Below are 27,425 nucleotides of genomic sequence, written 5' to 3' on the forward strand. Positions count from 1 at the left end.
TCTATAAAATTTTTTTCTCTCTCTCTATATATAAAATTAAAAATTTTCTTTATTTTTCTATGTTGAAAAATACATGTTGTCTGTTCACCGAACCTGCAAAGTCATAAAAGACATAAAACCCATAAAAGGACAACAGTCTTAACAACCCAAAATCTACCGAACACCTCATTTGCAAGGCACTGTAGTAAAATTTGGTGATGGTGGTAGTGGTGGTAGTGGGGGGGTAAGTGATCCTAGACAACTTCTTGCTCTTCTAGTTAGGTGAATAAGCCATAATCATGTTAAAAAGGGATAGCCATTCATGATCATAATTTAATTCCATTCAATTCAGTTCTGCAGTAGTTGAGCCAGGCCAATGTCCAACTAGTATGCCCAGATACGGCTGTGCATCAAATGTTTGCAAACAGGTACTAGTCATTAAAATATTGAAATAGTAACATAGTGGTTGGTAAATAGTATGAGATGTGGTGATAAGTAATAATTATTTATAAAGTCTAACATAAACTCATTGGGTCAAGCTAACTGCTATAGGCCATGATGATTATTATAGATAAATGGGCTTCCTGTTTTGCTATCTTCTGAGAAATGCTTGGTTTTACTTTTACGGTGCATTGTATTTCTCATGTAAGTAGTAACTGCAGAATTTTAAATAATATATTATCAACAAACACCTCCATGGTGGTTTTAAATCTCATAACATGTATTTCTGAGTCTTCAGGGAATAAAGAAGAAATAATATTAATAAGATCTGTAGCCTGGAACATCTTCTGATACTGTGGAAATGCCAGCATACCTGGAAAAAGATCTGATACTGTGCAAGCAGGAGTTAAAATTTGAAAAGCAACATTTCCAGAATGAAAAGCAATTAGTTTATTTCAATGAAATATGAGTCGTTAATTATTGATATCGACATTAATGCTGGAAGCAAATGGTGCCAAAATGTACTTTGTTAAAAATTAAAACTGCTAATCAACTATATATTTTGTCACAAAGATAATCAAGGTCTGATAAAGGGTCATGGTTTAAATAAGGGAAATTTGTAGTAATTAATGGGGAAAAAATTTTAAAATATCACAATTCAGTTTCACATGATAAAACATTTTAAATAATGGAAATTCCTGAAAAAATTATTAAAAGGTGTTGACATGGCAAATGAGAAAACCTTGAAAAATGCTATTATAATCTTTAATACCACTTACTACATGGCTAAAAATAATCAGACATTTTCGGACATGAAATGTTTAATAGAACTTCCAAAAGAGGATAACATTAATATAGGTGGGCCATTATTGATTTTTGACCCTATGTATTGAAAATATACATCTATTATAGTGTGAAAACAACTTTTTAAGAACATAAAACTACCCAATAAAATTTCAACATTATTGGTTATGCTTCATCTCCTTCACATAAGAATGCTGTAAGAATTTATTAAAAATACAAAATTCAGATCTTGAAGACAGTTTAATGGTTTTGTGGGTCCGAAATGGACACATATAACTATAGATCAAACATTATTATTAGTGCTTGAGAAACATGATTTCAATGGGAAATCTTTCTATGAAAAATCATCTTAGATATTTATAAACAATGTCAGTATAATTCTAGGGAGAAAGTGTCTCATTTCTGCAAAATTTCCAGATGCTTTAGTTTGGATTGTTAAAATGACCACAATTGTATCTTGATGATGCAATAAAATGTGTAAGGCAAACACCTTCTATCTTTTCCCCAAAGCTTTATATTTCTATTATACATCCAATAAACAGCAGAGAGAATAAAATATTTTATCTGAAGAAATGGGAATTGAAATAAGGAAAATTGGAAGAATATTTGGATCTTCATGTGTACCTCAAAAGCTAGAGCTTGAAGTGCATTCTGCAAAGTGTATCAAGATTTGTCCATTCCTCCTAGTAAAAGATGCATAGTGGGAGTGGTTCAGTGCTCGAAGATTGCCTTAAATAAACACTACTCTGACAGAGATGTCAACACTTTCTTTAGCATTCTGAAGAAGACCTATTTCAGTTATTGAAACAAGGATGAAGAAAATTGTCTCATATATATTCTCAGTGAGACCTACCCTCTTTTTCAAATTCCAACTTGCCCTCTACTCTCCTCCAGAAATCTTGACTTCCCTTTTCTGTTCTGGTGTTTTCCATAGCAGTCACCTGCAAATGTGTATAATTTTCTTTCTTGTATTAATTAAATATTTTCTCTCTTTCTACAATATTAGCCTCTTAAGGGTGGAGATTATGTTATTTTGGTCACAGATGTATCCCAAGTGCCTACAATAGAGCTTCATATCTCATGGATGTTAAAAAAATATTTACTGAGTGAATGAACATATAAAATGAACAAATGAAACCATTAAAGGAAAGGGGAAGATGTGTTCAAAAGAAGGAATATGACATTTAATTTGAAGCAAACACATAAAGTAGTTGTTCCAAGAGGAAAAACTATCAGCTTGCCTAATGGATAGCGTGAAAATGCACTTGTGGTTTGACGTAAAAAGTAAAAAAATAAAAGGAAGTATTGAGATGTTTCATGTTTTCAATTCTGAAACTAGGTCAAAAGTATTTGTGGGGCTGTGAGGATTAAGAAAATTCGGTCAACTAATTAAATATGACGATCCAATAACCAGTTTTCATGATTTAGTTGAGTAGTAGAGATGTTGAATATATAAAAATCTCAGTATTGTAAGGACTGGAAAATATTTAAATGAAACTGATGTTAGTGTAGCAAGAGCTGATGCAATTTTCTGCACCACGGGGAATATCAGTGATGTGAAAAGAAATTCGCTGTTGAGGCTGCAAGTCATCTAATGATTATGTAACTAATAAGGAAGTTGGAAGAAGTTCCGAGGGTTTCCCATGTCCCATCACAGCTTAATGAAGGCATTCTTGAGGAACGGCCATGGCAAGCAAAAAATCATGTCAATAAATTTTTAACAGTCTGAAAATGATTTGGGAGTTCTTAGAATGATTTGATAATCAACTGGTGCTACAATTCATGTATCTTGGCAAACGGTTATATATAAATGTGTGCTTGTGTAATAATTGCATAGTTTAAAGAACAAAGGGAAATGTATTTTTAATGGTTAAGAACCTAGTGATTGATATATTCATTTGTTTGACTGTGCAGTTGTTGACTATTTTGAATATTCCGCACTGCACAGAGTGCCGAAATTAACTGGCATCGATTTAAAAGGTTTATGAAGATTTACAGGGCAAGTCTTCGTCTTCTCCTAAGAAGTTCACCTGCTCAGGTAGGAGTAGGTGCCACACAGCGGGCGGGATAACTCTTGTGGTCAGAGGTCTTCAAGGCCTAAAGGTGAAGGCAATAGACGAACTTGGATGTGGATTAGGAGTTTTGTCATTGGAGAGAAGAGCAGCAGCTTACCCTGATGAACTGAAGAGTGTGTGTGTGTGTGTGTGTGTGTGTGTGTGTGTGACAGGAGCACAGGGAGGTGGGCTGGGAATCCTGGAGCAGTGGCATAGAGAGGGGAAAGCACAGAAAGTACTCACAGAACAGTGATCATCTATTTGAAGTTGTAACGCCTTTTACAAGGTAGGATGGGCAGCAGAGAACCAACACTTGGAAAACCATGAATGCCAAGCTTGGATGTCGTCTTGCGGGCAGGGGAGGTGGCGAATGAAAGAAGTGTCAAGAAAGGCGAGCAGGCAGTCATGGCAGGAATGGGAAGGAAATTTCCTCAGACTGCCAAAGTGAACAGAGGCAGAGGTCAAGGAGAAAGGGAGTGCACAAAAGAGACACAAAGTTTCTAAGCTGGTGCTGTTAACATGACAGGGAAGTCAGAGTTGGGGGACAGACTGAGTTTAGTTTTGACATGTTGTGCCTGAGGCGACAGTGCGGGCAAACTGGGAAAGGTCGGAGATGAAGCCATGTCTATGAATCAACTGCCTAGAGGTTGAAGCTGAGGAAAAGAAGATGAAGAGAGGGATTCTTTCAGGAAGTGCCATAACAGAACACAGTAAAATTATGCAGACTGAGGTTTAGGAAATCTTGAAGGGGACCTCTAGACTGAAGAGAGGTTATTCATCACATCCTGCCATAACAGAAAGAGTGAACACCCCTCAATCCTTGACTGTAGGTTTGAAGAAAGGAGTAGATAAATGTATGTGTAATAACGCACCATGTTGGGTTATTCCACCATGGAAATGAGAGCTAAACAGCCAGAAAGTGTAAATGAAACTGTTGGGGCTCAAGAAGCCTGAGATCTTGCAGACCTGTCCATCTAGGGAAATTCTAACCTCTGAGATCGCCAAGGAGGGAATGAGAAGCCAGCAGTCTCACACCGTCTCCATGGCACTGTCCTCAGTCAGAGCGGCTGTTCTCTCTTTGGGAAAGGCCCCGGGAGTTTTAGGTTCTTGAGTGACAGGATGGGGAGCTCCAAGAGGCCAATAGCACTGGATGGGTTGGCACATTTTACACTAGAACCCTCCTTGGACTGTTCTACCTCTGGGATTCCATGTCTCATTGGAAACTACCATTCTTGGCAATCCTTTTCAGAAGGTGGGATGAGAGCAAGGAAAGGAAGGTGTGCTGGTTTGAATGTATTATGTCCCCCAGAAAAAGCCATATTCTTTGATGCAATCTTGTGGGGGCAGATGTATTGGTGTTGATTAGATTGTAATTCTTTGAGTGTTTCCATGGAGATGTGACCCACCCAACTGTAGGTGATGACTCTGATTAGATAATTTCCATGGAGGCGTGGCCCCACCCATTCAGCGTGGGCCTTGATTAGTTTCCTAGAGCACTATATAAGCTCAGACAGAAGGAGCGAGCTTGCCACAGCCAAGAGGGACACTTTGAAGAACGCACAGGAACTGAGAGAGGAGCTGCAGCTTTACAGAGGCATTTTGAAGACAGCCATTGGAAGCTGACACTGACATTTTGGAGAATGCCATTTTGAAACACAACCTGGGAGCAAGCAGATGCCAGCCACGTGCCTTCCAGGCTAACAGAGGTTTTTCCGGACACCATTGGCCATCCTCCAGTGAAGGTACCTGATTGTTGATGTGTTACCTTGGACACCTTACGGCCTTAAGACTGTAACTGTGTAACCAAATAAACCCCCTTTTATAAAAGCCAATCCATTTCTGGTGTTTTGCAAAAGGGCAGCATTAGCAAACTGGAACAGAAGGGAATGAAACAGGCTGAAAACGGAATTGGAAGTGTTTGGACAATGCAGATTGATGTCATGCAGGCCTGTCCTTTTAGGGAACTCCTTCCTTTTCTTATAGTTTTCTTCTTTTTAAACAGGGTTGTTGAAGTCCTGCTTATTGAATTTTGGTTATAGCACCTACTTATATATTACTCTTAATTCTATTTCTGGTGGCCCTCATTGACTGTGTTTATGATGAAGCCTGTTCTGTCCCAAAAGTCTTTTTCTTCTCTTTGCTCTGTCGCCAGGCATTTAGTGGTAGGCTTGGTGAACGAGTGATATGGAGCCCCCTAAGTATGTGGGGATCTTTGCTGTGGTTACAAGGTAAAAAAAGAAACTCAAAACTGTTCTAGGGTAAATAGTCATATTGAAATGGAGGAAAATGAGTCTCACTAGGACTAGTGCTACACAGAAATGCCAGCGTCTTTCCTATATTACAGCCACACATGTTAAAAATGAACACAATTCTGTATTTCTTCAGTCTAATTTGGCCGTTCATTCTCTGTTTAGTCAGCTAAAACTTGGTCCATGTACAAAACTAAATAAAACATTAACATATTAATCTTATTATCATAGAGGGGGGTTGAATATTGAGAGATGTTATCTCTTGAAAAATAAGTCTATTTTACAGAAAACGATAGCAGCAAAATCTCTCTTAGAATTGTTACAAATGCATCAAAGTACCAATTATAGAGTCATTATTTACATCAAGAAAGAAAAGGAAGGAACCAGGAAAAATAATATATGCATTTTTAGGTCATTTTAATAAAATCCAGAGGAAATAAGTAGCCACTGAAGGAAAGATACAGAAGGTAGGACTCTGGGTATAGAAACATGGTAAAGCTAACATCTCTATTGTGTTTTCTTTGAATGTGGTGCTGTGACAAGTGCCCTCCACTGACTATTTAATTTAATCCTTACATCAACCCTGTGTGGTTTATTGAATAACTAAGAGGCCCTTCAAAATATGGCAGTCAATGATTGTTCTGGAGAAAAGTCCAGGCAGTATTAAGTATCTGAACCATTCAGCATCCTTAGGAAGGAAGGGGCTCTCGGTGTCTTTTCTGCATTGAGAGAAGCCAGCCCTGCTGGCTTTGGTTGGATCAAGGATTGGTGCTCAGGCCAATATATGGTCTGTTCACCGGGAGGCCACCTGCCTCTGACAGAGTGGGTGCTAATCAGATCTTTTCTGAGGAAGATGAATGTCTGGGTCTGCTGGAGAGAGAGATCCCCAGCTAGACCCTGCGTGGTGCTCGGCTCTCCATGAGGCCTGTGGTACATCCCAGTCTTGGAAGTGAGACCCGATAGGTAGGAGAGAGTTCTGGAGCTTCTCTATCAGCTTCCTACCTATCCTTACAAGAACCTCCCAGTATCAAAAGCAATCTGGGCATTTCAAGGTTTGCAAAAACTTCTGCAACTTCAACCAGCAACTTCCAATAGCTTCTGACAACCAACTGTAAAGACTGCAATAACTCAATTCAATTCAATTCTGTCTCTAACTACCTGGGGTTAGGCCAGATCCCACAGGATAAGGGCCATCCTCTACAAGATTGACTGTCAGACACTCATCACAAGTTTGGGAGCCCTGGCTGCCCGCACTCCTGGCTACAAATTTGGGGGTCCCCACCATCCCCTCGATCAGATCGTGTGTTAGATTGACTCCCAGAACTCCCTGAAAGTGCTGTATTTATGATTCTAGTTCTATGATGGTAAAAGAACACAAATAAGAAACCAAAAGAAGAGATGCAGAGGGTGAGGTTTGGGAGAGACTCAGATGCCAGCTTCCTTCTCTCTCCACGGGGAGTCGGAACACAGCACCTCCAGGAGCAGCTTTGAGTGTCCCAAGTTTAGACGGGGTTACATTTCGAGGGCTTGATTGGCAGAATCATTGCCACGTGGTTGATCTTGATCTGCAGCCCTTTCCCCTCCCATGGTTAGAGGAAGTGAGGCTGATACAATGTCGCTCAAAGCCCAACCTCCCCGCCACGTGACTGGCCTTTGTGGTGTGGCCGCCAGACCCTAAGACTGCAGGTGTGCCTGGCATCACCCTGTCATCTTGCTGGCATGTGAGCTGCCAGGTGAGGTCCGGGGCTCACCAGGAAGGACAAAAGACAGCCCTGCCACAAAGACCAGCCAAGTGTTTATTAAGCTACAGCATGTCTTCTCCTTGCCACCTTCAAGGCCAACTGATTCAAAGTCATCAGAATGCAGGTGTAAAAAAAAAGAAAAAGAATCAAAACCTTGAGAATAATAATGATCATAATATACTAATAATATTTATCAAATACCAACTGAATACCCTGTACCACTTTCCATTTAATCATCACAGCAACCGTAAGGAAATGGTGTTGTTTCCATTTTCTAGATGAGGATCTGAGGTCCTCAGAGGTGAAGTAGCACATACAATAAGGTTTGTCTGACTTGAAACAACTTGAGCCACTTCTGGTTGGAGGATGTGGGCAAGCACACATAAGAAATACAAGAACCTCAGCACATACGGGAAAACAAGTCGTTTGTTCACACGGGTCTAACTATATACAATGGTTATTGAGGGAAAGTTAGATCATAGTAGGGTAAGTATGAAAAGCTTATTAAAAAGAGTTCCAAACGTTAGTTTGTGGAACTCTTAGGTTGATCCTCTATTGGAAAAATGGGTCCAAGTTACTAAAAATAAATAAGTTAATAAGCCACCTTGGCGGGTGAACTGACTGCCCTCCCCTCTATGGGGGAAATTCCCAGGGGTGTAAATTTCCCTGGCAATGCAGGATATGACCCCCGGGGATGAATCTGGACCCGGCATCGTGGGATTGAGAACATCTTCTTGACCAAAAAGGGTATGCAAAATGAACGTAGTAGAGCTTCAGTGCCTGAGAGATTCCAAATGGAGTCGAGAGGTCACTCTGGTGGACATTCTTATGCACTATATAGATAACCCGTTTTAGATTTTAATGTATTGGAATAGCTAGAAGTAAATACTTGACACTACCAAACTCCAACCCAGTAGCCTTGACTCTTGAAGATGATTGTATAACAATGTAGCTTACAAGGGGGGACAGTGTGATTGTGAAAACCTTGTGGCTCACACTCCCTTTATCCAGTGTATGGATGGATGAGTAGATAAATGGGGACAAAACCTAAATGAAAAATAGGGTTGGATGCGGGGGATGGTTTGGGTGTTCTTTTTTATTTTTGTTTTTTTCTTATTTTGATTCTTTCTGGTATAAGGAAAATGTTCAAAAATAGATTGGGGTGATGAATGCACAACTATATGATGGTACTGTGAACAGTTGATTGTACACCATGGATGATTGTATGGTATGTGAATATATCTCAAAAAAACTGAATTTAAAAAAAAATAAACAAGTTAAATCTGTGAAACATAGATTCGAACCAGCCAATTCCAGGCCAAACTGTTTATATGCATCAGTAAATGATCACTGCGAATGGAACTGAGGAATGGAAATGGAGGAAAAAAATCATTCAGTTTGTGAATGAATGAGAAATATTTATTGCCATTTAAAAGTCAGCTTTGGGAAGGATTTCCAAATAGTCTGTATGTGGAGTTGCTTTGTGGAGTGGATTTTCCCACACTTGACCTGCCTCGTCCCCTTCTGATTCTCTCTGTATTTGAGCCCAGAAATTGTTAGCAATAGAACACAGACGTGCATAATTTGTCTAGCCGCAATGACTCTGCCTCTGACTGGAGGAAAACACAAAAGGACAAGAAGAAACCTGGCGATCTTCAATACAAGTCTAATGTTAATGGCACACCTGAGCCTTACCTCCTAGCTAATGCATTTGCTTCTGGCTGCCAGGGTCAGAAGTCAGGAAAACAGGGCTTGAGGTCTAGAAATCAGGAACTTGTGCTCCCCAACTCAGACACTGCTTCCACTCTTGGAATTTATGTTTATCCTTAAAAAGCCCACGCTCCAGTTGTGAAGTTCTTACCCTGATGAAAAGACTGCTAGAAAAATCCAACTCAATTTGACTTAGTTTTCATGCACAAATTCTTCTTCTTAATTGAGACCAAGATGTATTTTTAAACCTTGTTTTTTGGTCCTAAGTTGCTTCTGGAGATTTTCTCCAGTAGACTGATTTCATGATTAATTCAAATATACTGGGCCAGTAATTTCCTTTGAAGATAACTACATTTGAGGTCACTAATGTAAGATTTGAAATCCATTGGGATGGAGCACAAAACCAGCCAGGAGTTCTGCCAGAATTCAAAGTATATCAGATTAGAAATCTATTTTTCCAGGGATACACTCTTTACTCTCTGCCTAAAGCTAGGTAAGAAAAAGGCAAGAATTTCAGTTGGCAAGTTATTGTGAAGTCGACCAACTATTTGATGCAAGATAGGAATCATCTTACATCTTGCTTTCTTTTTCAAAATAGAGTGGTGATGCTGTCTATATCCTGCACCCTCTTCAAGATCTAGTCAGACATTACTTTTTCCAGAAAAGCTGCCACCCCTGGCCCTGCCTGGTGCCTGTGCTATGGGGGACACTGGCATCTGTTACCATCCCCATGGTCACCATCCAGTTGGAGTTGTCTCACTTATGGTACCTCTCACAGCAACCTTACCAATCAGGCATCTTTATCCTAATATCTTTCGTTCTGTGAACAAGGAAACCAAAGAAATAGGGACTTCACTTGCCCAGGGCTGCACAAGGCTAAATGGAAAGTTGGAATACCAACCTGCTTTATTTATTCCTAAGTCCATGTGTGCATCACGATACCAATGGGCTTCAAAAAAGTTTTAAGCCATGGAACTCTTTCTTCAAGAAAGATTGAACGTGCAAATCCAATGTATAAATCCAGGAGCAGAGCTGCTCTTGGGAGGCATGCCACAGTTCTCTTCCTTTGCAGTACCTTTTGGTTTCCAGATCATGATTTGAATATCTTTGCACCACACCAAGCTGACAGCCACTTCTGTGCTCAGCAAATGGCCTAAACTGTTCCAAAGAAGTTGATGCAATTGCAAGCCCTTAACACAAGAAATAACCTCATGGGCAATCAACAGTTTTCTGACTACACTGGTACAAGTATAACTTACCCCCCTCTATAGGTGAGCAGGCTGGTGTACTGCCTTTTTCAGTCTATCAGTAAGTAGAAGGAATCATCTTGCTTTGTCACCTAAAATCGTGAGTATAAAGCAGACTATTTAAGGCCGTACAAATCAAGACTGATTTTTCTGAAATGACTCAAGTCATCGAGAAGGTTGTGGTAAAAGGGCATCATAAACTTCGGTCCATTTCATGCTACTTTCTACTCTGTGCCTTCGTTTCTTCTTTTGTCAAATAAGAGTTGCCCCAAGTGAAGAATGAGTTACTATAGCTAAAGATTTTAGGACAGTGTCTAGCACACATTTTGCACTTTTATTAGGACAACGCCAACGTCTCAGTTCTTGCTCGTTCTGTGTGTCTGTTGGGGGTCAACGATGAGTCCTCTAGGTTTGCATTGTCCTCACTTTGGGACTGGGAATGGAAAGAAAAATCAAAACAAAAAACCAAAACAACAACAACAAAATCCAGTGAGTAGAAGAAAGGGATAAAAGAGGGCTGAAGGGTCCCACACTGACAATTAAATGCTCTGTCACATTGGCCAGACTCCCCACATGACCACGCTAACTGTGAGGGGTCAGGAGGGTGAGTCAGTCTTTCCCGGGCTGGGAAGAGAGGAAAATGGATATTGGTGAGCAGCTCTAATTACCATTGGAGCACTTAATAATTATTAGTGGCTACTATTCAGAAAAACCATACTGCTGACCAAGCTCATTGTTTTACCTAAAAATAGTATGAGGATCATCATATATATAATTTAACGTGGATTCCTATAAATGGTGTCTTTGTTTTAAAATCTCAAGGAAAATAAAGACTGCTTTTTTTAAAAATCCTGTTTCTTGGCCTTCAACCATGTTTTTGCACGTAGCAACTTTACAGAAGCTTAAGGTAGATGAAGTCCAATAAAAAGAAAGAAAGAATGAATATAGCTTTATATAACTCAATTTGAAGATTGTGTTTATTGGCTGTATTGAAAAACCCCAACCACCATGCATATTATTTATTGATCAAAAGCTATTTCCCTTTCTTTTGCACCAGATGGAAACACAAAGACTCCATTATGTACCAGTGTTTACATTGTAGCCTGGCATTAACTAGTGTGCTGACATTTGATTTTACGCTGGTGATAACACAATTGAGAAATAGCTCATAGTTCATCGTTGTATTTACAATGGAGCCCATCCCAGGAGTGTGAATTTCACCTGTCCTAAAGCATCCTGCCAAGCTTGTGGAAGACTGGATGGGTTTGGTTCTAGTTTTACCATGTAGCCCACTTTCCTTATGTCACCTTGGTCTAGGTAATATATTACAGAGTATCCAATTAGTTTCCTTCCAAAAATGAAGTTTATGTTTTTAAAAAATGCACTGCTTTCCAAAACTATGGTGAAATTTGGGGAAGGGCAAATGATGAGAAGAAAAGCTTTCCTGGGGGAGTGTAAGGTTAATGTGAAAGAATGGAGATAAAAGACAGAATGAAAATTAGGAAACGGCACAGAAAAGGGGGGTCAACAGTGATGATATCTCAGTGAAGTTTTCCTCCTGGGTAGCAGAAGGATACTAACCAGATTTTCAGTCTTTTGTTTCATATTTTCTCCAGGCCTATAGTCTGATAAATGTGATAATATGTGCAATTATGCACGTTGTTCATCTCTTCTCCTTTGTTTTGCTACCACCATGCTTAGACCATTGTTTAACTAGTAACCCGTGAGACTTATTAGTAATAGATGAATATATCGGTATTTAGTTGCATGAATGGATGGATGGGTGTATGGGTGTATGGGTGGGTGGATGAATGGATACAAGAGTAGATGGATGGGTGGGTGGGTGGATGGATGGACAGATGGATGGGTGGATGGATGGGTGGTTGGGTAGATGGATGGGTGGATGGATGGGTAGATGGATGGGTGGGTGATGGGTGCATGGGTGGATGGGTGGAAGGGTGGATGGGTGGATAGGTGGATGGGTAGATGCAGAGTGGCTAGTTATAACATAGAGTTCTGGCTTCAGAGAGGCAGTACAGCATGGTGATTGAGAGCAAGCCCTCTGGAGCTACAGTGCTTGGGTTCAAATCCCAGTGCCCTACATTCCACCCATATGACTTTTGAGGGATTCTAACTTCCCTGTGCTTCAGTTTTCTCAATGTAAAGTGTGAATAATAACAGGGTTATTGTGAGGGTTAAATGAGTTAATACACAAAAAGTGCTTGGATCAGTGCCTGGCATGTATTTATCATGATGATGATTATTTTTATTAACCAAGTAGCAAAGCTTCCCTGAGCTGCCCTCACAGCTATTTTGTCTTCCTTACACCAGTGGGGCTGGAGAAAAATAGTGTAAGCTCCAATTCAGGGCACAAATCAGATGGAGTCTGGAGTGTTGGGAAACCAGGGATGGAGCCAAAAGTTTTCATAGTTTCAAAATCATTCCTCACCTTTGACCTTGGCATTTCAAGCCTGACAGGAAGCTTTGTGGAGCACTGCGTCTCTCTGGCGGAGAGTGAATGAAGCCTTTAATAAATTCTCCAGCTGCTTTCCCACTGACCTTGGCTCACATGGACATACATTGTAAAGCTCGAGGCCTGCACAGCCAGGTTCTTCTCACTCAACTCTCTCTTCGCTCATTCATTCATTGATTCAGGCCATTCAGCAAATATTTGTTAAGTGCCTACTCCCTGCAAAGAGTGCTGTTCTAGGCTCTGTCATCTTCACTCTCATCCCCAGAGTCAGGCATTTTTCTAAAAACACTTCTAAAAAATGTCCTTCCTGTTCTACACTGTGTGGGCTTGATGCCAGAGCACAGGCTGCGTGTTGGCAGGTGTGACTCTGGGAAGCTCTACTCACAGAACATGGTGGGGGGTGAAGCTGGGATTATAACGTGGGTCTGTCCTTTCTTCTCTTCCCCTCCTCCTTGAACCTCACTTCCATTTGTTTCTCTTACCCTGTATCCCTTAACTCTGGATTGAGGCTGTAGGGAGTGATGTGGGCATTACAGGGCTACAGAAGGGGAACTTGGACTTCCCACTCAGACCCTGAGCAAGCAAGGATTACAGCCAAGGAGAGTAGTTACCCTACAGTATTTATTTATTTCTCCTTCTTGCCTGTTTTGTTTTGTTGTAGCATGTGGGGTGAGGGTGGGGTGGTCTGCAGGATAGAAGGGTGGAAAGGATGAGGTTCTTTGGATCTTTCAGGGTCTCCTCTGGAAATCTCTTGGTACATGGGTAGCCCTGTCTGGATTTGGGATGAGCCAACCTGAAGTAGACACAATCTCAACGTAGAAGATTTTTCCAACTTAAAGCTTTGTTTCTTGGGCAGTGACTTCTTGTGGTCTCTGTTTCCAAAGCAGACGAACAGAATTCAAAGACACAGAGAAGGCTGGAAGAAGAGATACCTCATATATGTGTCCATGGGGGCTCACTGGGTGTGATGGTTGAGTTCATGTGTCAACTTGGCCAGGTGATGGTGTCCAGGTGTCTGGTCAAGCAAGTACTGGCCTGACTGTTACTGCAAGGACATTTGTGGCTGGTTAATAAACCAGAGGCTGTTTTATTAAATCATCAGTCAATTGACTGCACCTGTGATTGATTATATCAATGAAGGCCATGTCTTCCACAAGGAGAGAATCCAATCAGCTGGATTTAATCTAATCAGTTGAAGACTTTTAAGGGAGAAAGAAAGAGCACCTTCACTTCTGTGGCTAGCCAGGAAAGCATTTCCTGAGGAGTTCATCAAACACCTTCATTGGAGTTGCCAGTTCGCTGCCTGCCCTACAGAATTTGGACTCGTGCATCCCCACAGTTGCATGAGACACCTTCATAAAATCTTGTATTTACAGATATCTCTTGTTGGTTCTGTTTCCCTAGAGAACCCTAACTAATATACTGGGAAATAAAGTTAAATGGCACATTGAAATGAAAAATTGACTATACAATTGCAATAAATGAATCAGAGCAAAGTGATATGAAGATATCGTACATGTAATGAATGATGACAACTCTCTCCCAGGAGTCCCATCTTTTGCTGCCTATGCCTGGAACTCTACCTGCTCACATGCCCTGCTATCTTGCACCCTCCAAAGGCCCCTATATCTCTTGGTAACCCCACGGTACCCTGTGTATGAGTAGTTCTCAATCCTTTGTGACAAGGCAGGGCTGGGGAGGTGGAGATCACCATTAAAATCTCTTGGAGGCTTTCTTAAATACATCTGGCTACCCGTACTGTGAATATCTCTATTTTGAAAATACCATTCAGTCGACCCTACTATATCCCTGACGCTACTCTCGTTTGTGAACCCCTGCTGCTCACATTTCCACAATAGCACGAGCGTCCATGCTTTCATCCAAGACCAGACCCTTTGCTTGTCCACCATGTTCCACTCCTTCTCGTCGACTCAAGGACAAGACCACAACATTTCTACCATCTCTTGCCTACATCATCATATTTTCCCTCTTTCCTTGATCTTTCTAAGGAGCCTACAAACAGTGCTGTCATTTCTCCCATCTCGGAAAAACAAAACAAAACAAAATCCCGTTGACCCATCTCCCTTTCCAGCACCTGCCCCATTTTCTGCATCCCTTTTCAGCAAAATTTCTGGAGAGAGTTGCTTAAATTTAATGTCTGAGAATCTTCTCATCTTGTCTCTTAAACCTAGTCTACCAGTCCAAAACAGCTCTGTTGAGGTCTCCTTCATGTTGGTTAAGCTAATGATTAATTTCCGTCTTCATTTTAAACTCCATCAGCATCCAACCCAGTTGACCACTCTCCTCCTGAATCCTTTTTTCATTTACCTTCTAGGACTTCACACACTCTTAGTTTTCTTTTTGCCTTTTTACTCCTTCTTGGTCTCCTTTTCCAGTCTGTCCCCCGACCCTTGACTTCCTAATATTGAAGTGCTCTGAGCTCAATCTTTAATCCTTTTCTGTCCTCCACACCCTGTCTGCAGTCTCATGGCTTTAAATGCTGTTTCATGCCACTGCTCTCAAATCTACATCTTTAGCTCCAGACTCCAATTGGCAATTGTCTACTTGAGATCTCCATTTAGGTATCTAATACACGTCTTAAAATTGACATGTCCCGAATGGAAATTTCTTCCTACCAAAACCTGTTGGATCTCAGTTGTGGCAAACTCCATATTCCAGCTGCTCAGTTCAAAAACCTTGGTATCCTTCTGGAACATTCTCCGTCTCTCACCCCATATATCCCACTCTCCAGCAAATTCTGTTGGTTCTAATTGCAAAATGTAATCACCTGCAGATTCTTTGTATAGATTATTTTATTTAACCTTCACAAAATTCTTCAGACACTCTCTTAATTTTGATGAAGAAATAGATTGCAACAAGTTTGTAGTGACAGCCCCAAATCCCACGGCTAGTAAGTGGCAGAACTGGCACTTGAACCAAGATCTGAGTTGTGTTTTTTCCACTCTACTGTCTTGCTTCTTTATTTAACTCTGACAGCAGGACATAGGAAAGAAGACTTTTTCAAGGTGTGGTATCCCAAGCTGTGGTTTCTGAAGTTGTCTGTGTGGAGGGGAATGAGGGTGGGGAGCTGTGAGAACTTTTACCACAGAATCACTGTCTCATCTGCCTCAGCCTTCTACCTTTTCTTTCTCTCCTTTGCAGTTTGCATATCTCTGAAGGGGGACGGATAGCAATTTGTACACTGGCTGCCCCAGTCATTCATGCCAATGGTTATTCTTTTCTAGAAGGATTTTGCATGTACATCCCAGGACAGGGAGGGTGGTCCCAGAGACGGATCAAGAAGGGGAGGTGAGAGATAGCTGCAGACAGGGCAGTGATTCCTTGCATCTTCTCCCTTGCTATTTGTCCTCTCATTTAGGTACATAATTAAGTAGCTGTACAAGTTTTTATTTAGGCCCTACCATTTGCCTGGTCCTCATGGTTATTCCCTTGGTGGGCGAGATCGTGAATTTGCCCAAATGACTGCTGCATCCCCAGGTACAGGCTGAGGTCACAGAATACAACAAGGCTCCCTCAGAGATGAAACCCATGACCCTCGTTTATTACAATGTTCTCAGCTTAGCCACAGCCAGAGATTCAGTAAATGTTGATGGATCCACACTAAAGTAACTGGATGAGCTCTGCAACTAAACTAACAGCACAGCCTTGTCACCTGGACCCTGCTTTGCTGTTAAGGTCAAATTCCTGTGGCCAGGTCCTGTTTATACCATTTCATTTCAATTTAACCAATATTTATTAATTGCAAACCCTCGCCAACTGTCCTTCCCTATTAATGACAAACTTTAGTGCCCTCTCCTTCCCCTGCTCAGAGTAGGTATTTAAGAGGAGACCTAAGAACCGGAGACTCTGGCCGTGAGAAGGCAGGTGGGCTAGCATGAAGGACACGAGGCTCCAGATTGCAGGACTGGTGGACGAGTCTCCTTAGCTCCTCCATCCACAGGGCACCTGGAGCAAGCAGCCCACTTCCCGGCGGGGATTCCACACCCGGGAGCATGCCACCTGCAGAGGACAGAGACAAGATGGTCCAACTGGGGCAGAGGAAGGCTCCAGACAATTCACTTACAAATCCTCGGTGTAGCCTTCAGGATATTTAACCTGTTGCTTCTTGCAGATATTCTTTCTAGATGACCTGACTACTCTTGAGTCAGCAAAGCCTTTCCTGCTTCTCTTTGCTAAATATCAAATATGCACCAGGCAAATCCCTGTGAACTCAACAGGGGTCTTCTCATACGTGCAAGTTTGATTTTTATCAGAGAGCAAATGACCTGAAGTTAGAGAATGGGATGTATTATGTGTTGTTTTACTATCGACTTTCTAGCATTGAGGAAATTGGATATTTAGGTGGAGATTGAATGAAAAGCCTGATATTTTTCTTCAAAGTATATACATTTGAAAGACTATTGGTCATTCCAAATAAGAGAAATGCAATGAAACTAAATTGAGATCTGATCTGATTTCTCATCTATTAGATGAGCAAAAAAATCAAAGTCTGAGAATCACTTTGTTGGTGACGCTACGTAAAACAGGAACTTTCACCCATTGTCAATGGATATGCAAAACGGTACACCCGCTTCGGAAGAGAATCTGGTACTATCTATCAAAATTATTGATGCAAAGGCCTTGAACCAGCAATCCCAGTTTTGGCAATCTAATCATTGGGTACACCAGGACATGCACAAAATGATGTATGTACATTGTCATTTATTGTGGCATAGTTCATCACAGCAAATGATTAGAAATAACTCAGTGCCCATCTGTTGGGGGCTGCTTGGGTAATATGCCCTTATATATTAATATGGAAAGATCTTTAGAATATAATGTTAAGTAAAAAAGTGAAATGCAGAACTGTGTATGGGTGTTGAGAATATACATCAGTATTTGCCTGCATGCATTAGGAAACTTAAAAGATAAACACCAACCTAATATGGAAAGGTAGTTACAAATGGTGAACAGGGGTGGGAGTTGGGTGGGGACAGGATAGAAACCAGTTTGCTTGGTGTACTCCTCTTAAAATATAATTTTGATAGCTGAGCAATGTAAAACATCTATTTAAACAAAAATTTAAAAATTGAGCAATAGCTCTTGATCTGGGTCAGATTTTCCCCTGTCTTCTCTGTCTATTGCATCATCTGAGGCCCAGCTCAAATGCCAGCTCACGCCAGAAGCTTCCAATCAGATTTAATGACATGCTCCCCAGCATCTCCATAACGTGCTGCCTATACTTTTATTATAGCATCTTTTTCATCCAGCCCTGTATAATAGTTAGTTATTAACCTCTCTGTCTCCCCTAAATGGTACATTTGTTGAGGGAAAGGATCATATATTACTAAACACAGTGCCTTGCACTGAATGGGTGGCTCAACAAATGTTTGTTGAGTGAATGAATAATTCAGGGTGTCTCCAAGAAGGCTCAGGTCTACACTGAGTGGCTCTATAACTTATTAGTGATTAGGATTCTCTCTAGGATTAATTGGAGTGCCCTGGGGGATATGCTGGGAGCAAATGCCAGTCTTTTAGTTGACCATGTGTGATGGTTAAGTTCATGTGTCAACTTTTTCACTAAATGTAAATTTGAATGTTCAGCAAATTGATCAAATGTTTTAGGTAGGACACCATTGCCCATCTTGCAGTGAAGGTACCCGATTGCTGATGTGTTACCTTGGACACTTTATGGCCTTAAGACTGTAACTGTGTAATCAGATAACCCCCCTTTTATAAAAGCCAATCCATCTCTGGTGTTTTGCATTCTGGCAGCATTAGCAAACTAGAACACCTGCATTGGCCTAGATGAAGGCTGGGTGGATGAACCCAATGTCTGAGTCAAGGGCAGGGGCTATACTATAGAAGGTGAATCTTGGTATGGGACCTAAGCACTGGAGGCCCAGCCCTCTTCATGGCTCTTGGGTGAGCACAGGGCTCAGTTAGGCCAGCAACATGGTAGCCAGTTGTTTGGGGGAGAAGACAAGTCTAAGGCTTGGTCAATGCAACATGAATGAAGGCAGGGTTACCCACATCTGACAGGTGAGGCTGAGGAGACCCCAGGAATATCCCTCAGCTACCCAAAGAGATAGTGTGGTCTTGAGAAGATCCAGGTTGGCTGCTCTTCTATAAGTCTACACACTCTCCCCCTTTTCATCCCTGAAGACTCGTGAAGACCAGATTGGCAGGCCAGTCAACAAGCTCTGGGAGGCAGCAGACCTCAGTGGCCCCTCAGTCGCAGTTGCCCTTTTCATTGACTTGATCTGGACACTGGTCCATCCCATCCTGCCCACCACACCCAGTGTCCTGCCCTCTGCCCTCCTTGTGAAAGGTCTTATCTCTGGTGTGAGGGGGCTGGGTGGTCTATTCAACCCCCTTACACCTCTAAAATATTACCATCCCATGAAAATACTAGAAAACTTCAGGGATGCAAAACAAACCAGCAGAATATGAAATTTGGAAAGTCCATCCGTTAGTGCAGGTGGAAAGGAAAACAGATCTTAGTCCAATTTCTTAACGTCTTCAAGCACAGTATCGGGAAAGGCCTTGGCAATCTGTACGGCTGTAGACTCAGCCATGAGGAAACGGATCCATAAAAATGCAACGTTTTCTCTCAACCCACTTAGCTTTAGTTCCCAGGAAAGAGTGGACAAGATGGATAGAGGCAAATTGTGGCAGAACCTTGTCTACTGGCTGACCCTCCTCTTGGTGCTTGGCCATGAGGGGACTTGGGAGGGATAGAGAGAAGTCGACACACCAGGGCCCTAGCAGTGAAGGCCATGGGACAGTGGGGCAGCCGAGGAGCTGGGGGTAGGAAGAGGTCCTGTGATCTTGGCTTTGACCATTTGGAGCAACGCAACCTCTGCTACCATTTTGTTTTGTTACCCGCATTTTTTGATTGTGCTTCTCCTGATAGGGTCTGGAGGTTTCATTGGGCACACTCTTTAAACCCTATAGCCTTTGTCTACATATCCCAAAGGATTCCCTGGGTATGAGAGAATGAATGTTGACATCTAGTAAGGTGTCCAAGTCATTGAGATGTGAAAGGGACTGGGGCAAAGATAGTTATAAAAAATGAATAAGTTCTCCTCCTCCTCCCTCTCCTTTCTCCCTTTATTCCTTTTTTTCTCGCTGTCTGTCTACCTTCCTCTCATGCTGCCATCCTCTCTTTGCCTAGCCTTGTCTGTTCCCTGGATGCCCTGTTCCAGCCTCCCGGTTTGTGCAGAGCCCTAGACTCCTCCACAGGACCTGTTAGGATCAGAAAAAAACAACCCAGCTAGCATCCCTATTCAGAAGAATAGCTTCCAACGGCAATACAGTTCTCTCTCAAGTTTCTGAGCATTTTAAGGATACCATAGATAATCTAAAAATGTTCTTTTATGGTCAAATAATTTCAACTTCCTTTGTGACCAGATCTTGTACTAGTAGCATCATTGGCTGTTCTGGTTTTCCTCTGCTTTGGAGGATGAGTTTAAATTGGGGCTTCATGTGTTAGCACTTCAGAAGCCTACTTTTCAAAACCAAAGTAAGTTAGTTTCCTGTGTTAGGGAGCTTATTCTTTTGATTAATTTCTCTGTATCATAGGGGCTATTCCTTCTTGCTTAGCAGCATTTGAGGAGGCCATGGCATCTGAAAATGCCCCAAAGGCAGGTTAGAAGAAGGAGGTTGGAGGAGGACGTCAAGGCAAGGGACTGGAAAGTTATGAACAAAGTGTGCACAAGGGTCTGACACACCTCAGGGAGGAGGAGTCTTGCTTCCTGGATATTATGCCACCATATCTATTTGAAGTGGCTAAAATGAATTTACTATTCTCATTAAGAATCCTAGGAAGGCAATTAAGGTGAAAGATCTCATATCCAAGTAGCATATGGTGTAGAACCCTCATCTTCATTAACATAACATGCTACCCTGTGTACTGGTTTGTACATGTTATGTCCCCCAGAAAAAGCCATGATCTTTGATGCAATCTTGTGGGGGCAGACATATTAGTGTTGATTAAGTTGGAACGTTTGGATTAGGTTGTTTCCATGGAGATGTGACCCACCCAACTGTAGGTGATAACTCTGATTGGATAGTTTCCATGGAGGTGTGGCCCCGCCCATTCAGCATGGGCCTTGATTAGTTTACTGGAGCACTATATAAACTCAGACAGAAGGAGCGAGCTTGCTACAGCCAAGAGGGACACTTTGAAGAATGCACAGGAGCTAAGAGAGGAGCTACAACTTACAGAGACATTTTGGAGACCACCTTTAAAGCAGACTTTTGCTCCGGAGAAGCTAAGAGAGGACAAACGGCCCCAAAGCACCTGAGAGTGACATTTTTGAGGAGCTGAAGCCTAGGGAGGAACATCCTGGCAGAAAGCATTTGGAAACCAGAACTCTGGAGCAGACGCCAGCCACGTGCCTTCCCAGCTAACAGAGGTTTTCCGGACACCATTGGCCATCCTCCAGTGAAGGTACCCAATTGTTGATGCCTTACCTTGGACACTTTATGGCCTTAAGACTGTAACTGTGTAACCAAATAAACCCCCTTTATGAAAGCCAATCCATTTCTGGTGTTTTGCATTCTGGCAGCATTAGCAAACCAGAACACCCGGCTATGCCTTCCTCTCAGAAAGAAGAAGGATGAAAAGTCAACTTGGTCAGCAAGATATCATAGGTTTTTCATTGAATGGGCACTGAGACTAGAAAGTTCCTCTCTAAATAGAAAGCAACCCCTTGCTCACAGATAAGAGCCACTCTTTGGCATAATAAGCTCTGGAACAATCTTCGGACCACGTCTATATACCATGAATTGTCCACGGAGGACCAGGTCTGGAGATAGGAGTTTCTAGTGGGTTCCGGGAAGAGACAGGTGTTTGAATCTGTGTTCGTTGTTTGTTTTGGTTTTGAGATGTCGGCACCCACAAAAAGATTGAAGACCGCCTTAGGAACTGAAGCTATTTTTGATCTTTTACTGTGGGAATTAGTGATGCCTTCAAGCCTTGTTTTGTGATGATTGTATTGATTTCCTTCACTGCTATCTTAATTTCACCTGAAAAATTCTGTAATAACTCCCAGGGCCTCTAACATCTATTATTTCTGCATGCCAGAGGAGAAACCTACTTGAATCAGTAAATGCACTGACAAACACCATGGCATTCATAGAGTTGAGGTAGAATGAATAGAAAAAGTCATGTTTTAAATTTAAATAGGCACAAAGCCGCCCCAGCTGTGTGGACATGGCGGGAAGAGGACTGGCTCTTCCAGGGCTTGGTTCTGACAGTAATTTGTGTGAAATGTGAAAAAGGACAAAATCACACAAATTTAGGGTGGCCAACAGCCTTAGAATCAGTTTAGTACCATTGCCTTATTTTACAGATGAAGCAACAGGTTCAGAGAAAGAACTGACAGGCCCAAGGTCACTTGGTTGGCAGGTGACAGAGAAAGGCCCAGAATGCTCCACAGCTTTTAGACCCTCTGGGCCGGGCCCTGTCTCCCTGACCTTTCAGGGCCTTGCCCAGCTCCCTCAGCTGTAACACAGAGGGGTTGTCCACGTCACGTGTTTTAAGTCTCAGGCCTGTGGTGTCTGTGAATTCTCATAAATTATATGCACACTTTATGTCTATGGGCTTGCGTGCATTTTTCTCTTGGTGAGCAGATATCCAGATTTTATGAGAACTGCAGAGAACGACTCTGAGGAGCCACAAATGATTAGAAACCACTGATATGGGTGATTCTGAATGCCCCTTCCAGCTTTAAAATTCCTAGTGCAGTATCTTAAGCATCCTTCTCAGGAAAAGGAGCTGTTCTAACCACCCTGGTTGTTAAAGAGCAGAAAGCTGTTTGGTTCAAATCAGAAATCTGAGCTTGGAAAGAGGAGCAGATCTTTACGTTGTTGAGTTAAAGGGGGTCAATCCATTTGAGATCTGAGATTGTCATGTCCGCAAAAGATAAAACCTGATTCTAAGTTTCTTCATGTAGAGCCTGGAGAGGAGAGAGAAGGAGGGGCTGGAACAGGGGAAGATTAGGAATGAGTTTCAGAAGAAGATGGAAGAAGAGGGAAGGAGGAGAAAACAAAAAAGAAAGAAAAAGAAGAAGAAAAAGCAAGCAAATAAACCTATCAATGCTTTTTGAGGCTCCAAAACACCTTTTAAGGGGGTTAGAATAAACGTCTAGAATTCTGTCTTGAATGGAGAATAATTGTTCATAAAATGCATCTATGTTAGGCTTCAGATCAAATGCCTGCATACTGATTTCCTACCAAGGGATTCACAAATCCTTTCCGAATTTATGTGTTGCTAACCTGGACTAAAATCGGTGAATCAGCCCAGGTTGGTGAATTGGATAAGCTGTGGCGATGTAGCCAACCACGGTGTTACGTAACTTACTCCTGAAATAACAAACAAATGGCACTGCCTCTCGAGCAGTGAATGCAGTAAGCAGAAAAACAGGTTATGCTACTCTCTCCAAATGGAATTCAGAGTCACGATGACATGTGGAAGTCTGAATTTAATGTCAAAACACTTCTGTGAAAGTGTGCTGGTTAGCACCAGGACAGGCTTCTGATGGGAAACGCTGAGTTCCTGAGCTTGGAGAGCAGGGGCGGTTCCTGCTCCTTCTGTGGCTGCAGCTGGGCAGGACGGTGGCCTGAGCAGACTGACAAACAGACATTCAGCTCAGGGGCGGATTTCCAGCCGAGGAAAGGGACAGGCAAACGGGGACCTTGTCTCTAACATCGGCTACTCACCCACGATGAATCTGCCATTTGAAACTCATCAAAGATGGAAATATTAGACTGTAGTGGCAGTTTGTGCTCTCTCAATTCCTAGAAAAATGTTGGAAAATTATCAGATTTATAAATAAAAACCAGCAAACAACATTTTCTGATCATCTGCTGGGCCAGGTGCCTACATTCATCTTTCCTAATTTAGTCTCAAAATAACTTCCACGAGGAGGAGTGCAGCATTTTTATTTTACAACAGGGAAATATATTCAGCAGGGTTATGTCTTTTGTTCTAGGTCATATGACCTGTATATTGTGAATTATTTTGCATTTCTAATAAAAAAGGTACTATGACTGATTTTCCCTGTCATCAAAATGGCATTTTGTTTAAATGTAGTGAAAGGTACAAATTCTTTTAAAAGGAATGTGAGAGTCTGAAAACTGGAAAAACCACATGTGATGGAATAAAATAGGGGTGACATTCTAAATAGAAGGCACAAAAAAAAAGAAAGAAAACTTTTAGTAAAGTTGGAATTCCAAAGTGAGCATATAATTAAATCACACGGACATTTATGTGATTAATTCTTAAAGAGAATTTTTAAAAATATACACCTGAGCTTTTTCCCTTCAAAATTCTTAGATGATAAGAATGCTTTAAAAAAATAAGCTGTTTACTTAGATGTTTCCTGATGACTTTTCCTGTGCTCCTTACAGAACGGTTTTTACAAACATCACCTGAAATAGTTTTAAAATGGAGAATATGTAACTTCTGCATCTTTAAAATGTTCTCTGTTCCAAAAAACATACAAAAATATTACATAACTATGTTTCTTCACCCTCTGGAATTGCAAAACGCTTTGAAAATTTGAAAAGCTATGGATTGTCTTCTCAGAAAAATGCAAACACACACAAAAAGCATATAATTTTGCATAAAATTTCAGGAGGTTTGCAGATGCTTCCAAAACATATCCAGGAAGTCCATGTCAACCTCCCTCAGTGAATGGTTCATGTGTCATCTTTAATAGCTTTCTGCATGGCTGTACCTTTCCATATAGATTAAAGCAACCTACAAATAATTTACTAGTCCATGAACGTTTTATATTCACCCTCAATTGTTTTCAAGTAATCAAATAAATTAAGTGAGCATTCTTTTCCACTGCCCTAAAAAATGACTTGTCTTTACAAGTGAATGAGGGAAATATCGAGGGTGTCTACTTGTGTTTGGTAGACTTGGCTCGCCTCTGGCTCCAAGAATGTCTCAACAGAAGACCCTGGCACATCACTTCTACTTCTTAATGCTCCAATCTGCTTGAGATGAATTTACTCTGTACCTCTTTTACCTAGATGACTAATCCAGTTGAATGCCAACAAATCGGGTGGCTTTTGCTCCAGGACTATACGAGCCAATCGCCCATGGCCACAGTCAAATGGTGGTTCAATGATTCAAGGAATGATTTGCAGCTCTTCAAAATCTCTAGCTTGGAACCTGGGTGCATTCCTCGTCCAGAGGGTGCCTTGCAGGCCTGAGGGTGCCATGCGTCAACTGTGATGCCTACATGCCAAGGGAGGTCTTTAAGCCAGAAATCCCCGATGCATTCCCACTTCAGCAAGGGACCTCAGCGTCTTTGTGCTTCTGGAAAGCAGTTAACTTTAAGTCATAGGTTCAGGGCTGTGCTTGGCATGAGACAGCCTGTTAGCTTCAGGATGTACAAATCTCTGTTTTGCTTTCTTCTGTTAACTCAGCCTAGCACAGTGCCTGCCAGATGCTCAGTAACCAATCTTAGCAGCATGGAAGACATTCAGGGAGTGTCCAAGACATGGTCAGTGGATTGAATTAATCAAAGCACATCAGCCAGCCCTGAGTACAATGATATATATTCAGATGCATATGTGTGTAAATGTATAGATTTATACACAAATAATTCAGTACATGTATAATTACTCAGGACTTGCTGATGTGTTTTGTGGCTTCAGTTTGGTTCATGGGCTCTGGGTACAGAGGAGAAGGCCGAGCAGAGAAGGCCCCTGTGTTCCTGGGGTTCACAGCCCACCTGGGGCCGGACACCGGGGGATGCCACGGGCACCTTTAATTCACAGGTATAGGGTTGGTGGCCTCCTAACAAGATGGGGAGCTTCTGCAGGGACAGAGAGTCATGCAGTCTCTCTTTCATGCTCACAGTCGCTTTTCCTCCCAACACTCAAAGACACAGACACACCCAGACTTCCTTCCTTCCTTCCACCTTCCTTCCTTCGATCCTTCCTTCCTTCTTTCCTTCCTTCCTTCTTTCCACCTTCCTTCCTTTCTCCTTCCTTCCTTCCTCCCTCCCTCCCTTCCTTCCTTCCCTCCTTCCTTCTTTCCACCTTCCTTCCTTTGATCCTTCCTTCCTTCCTTCCTTCCTTCCACTTTCCTTCCTTCCTTCCACCTTCCTTCCTTCGATCCTTCCTTCCTTCCTTCCTTCTTTCCTTCCTTCCTTCCTTCCTTCCACCTTCCTTCCTTTCTTTCTTCTTTCATGGCACAGACACTAGTTTGTCTCTTCACTGAAATATAATTCAAAAAAGACAGCATTTTCTTCTTGTTTTGGTGCAACATTTAAAACATCTAATTGGTAAACAGACACAAACTGACACTGTTCAAAATACATTATTTATTTTGCTTAAAAATTTATAACATGCCCATCAATAATGAATCCACTGGAGAACGTTAATTCGCTTTAGGCCAAGCACCAAAATTCAGATTAGGTTCACCTTTCTCACCACTGTACCCTCCGCAATCAGTACTTTCCCAGAATCCAGAGACCCGAGGCCAGGTTAACTCACCCCAGGATAGAAAACACCCAGTGTTTCCCTGTGCCCACCCGATCCAGATGGAACAACAATGGTTCCCCAGGGTTTCCATATATAATAAGGGCCCAGTTGTGGTAAACATGAAACATAAAAGACTCAGCTCTTGTGAATTTAAGTTTGCAAAGCAATCATGAAAAGGATTAAGATCACTTGTGGGTGAATATATTAGCGTGGGCTCTGAGGAATTTGACTTGAGCAGAAAGTGTATCAGCCAAATTAGCTTGTAACGCCGTGGTATAAGAAAAGAAATGTGCATGAACAGCCATTTCTTTTCTTGCCACGTAGAAGTTTTTAAGGTTCTTTCCAAAATTGTTGTTCTTTACTAAAAAAGCCCCAGTACACAAGTCTTGTAAAATCCAATTATTAAAGTAGTCTAAGCCGCCAAGAGTCACTTAATAAAATATCAGATAAAACAGTTCTATCATCTTTGCAATTCCACTGGACTGTGCCAATTTTGTAAAAACAGGCCTGGCAGTGAACAGATATTGCTGTACCACAGCAGTTGATTGATCTTCCCTAAAAAACACTTCATTCAGAACTCCAAAGTGGGGAGGTAGAGGGGAGAAGACATCAAGGAGAGACAGAAATCTAGGGGTTGAAGCTTGCTTTATTAAGCAGGGATCAGAACTAGGGTAACATCCAGAAATTTTCACCTCCACCAAAGCCCACAAAGGGGTTGTTTTATTTTCTGGCAGCTAAAACACATGTAGGAATTTGAAGTCTCTAAACGATACCCTCCTTGGCTTGTGTCATTCAAAAAATTCTTGGTTTTATTTCCATGGTTTTAGCAGCAGACTTTTCAGCACCTCCCAGACATTTTCATGGTTGAATTCTTTGAGGAATACACAGCGCAAATATTTCCCTGAAAGCTGAGCTGCTCCTTTTTGCTGCATCTGAGCAACTCTGCTTCTACAAAGCCAATGGGACATTTCCCTTAACAGGCAATCAATGCACGGGATCAATGACAGTCTGGTTTAGAATCAGAATCACGAGACGTCAGTGCTGGCAGGGATCATGGAGACTGTGGAAGGTTCTGGAATTCTGCTGCCTGCGGGAGCTCTCAGGAGATGGTGATGTTGGAGCAGGCTGGTTTGGGAGCTGGTGGGCTGGTGTGCACAGGCTACTGTAAGACAAGAATGAATCAGTGGTGGTGGGGGGGTGATATGGGGGGCTTGGTG

The sequence above is a fragment of the Choloepus didactylus genome, chromosome 24 (genome assembly GCF_015220235.1).
Source record: "Choloepus didactylus isolate mChoDid1 chromosome 24, mChoDid1.pri, whole genome shotgun sequence".
Lineage (NCBI taxonomy): Eukaryota > Metazoa > Chordata > Mammalia > Pilosa > Megalonychidae > Choloepus > Choloepus didactylus.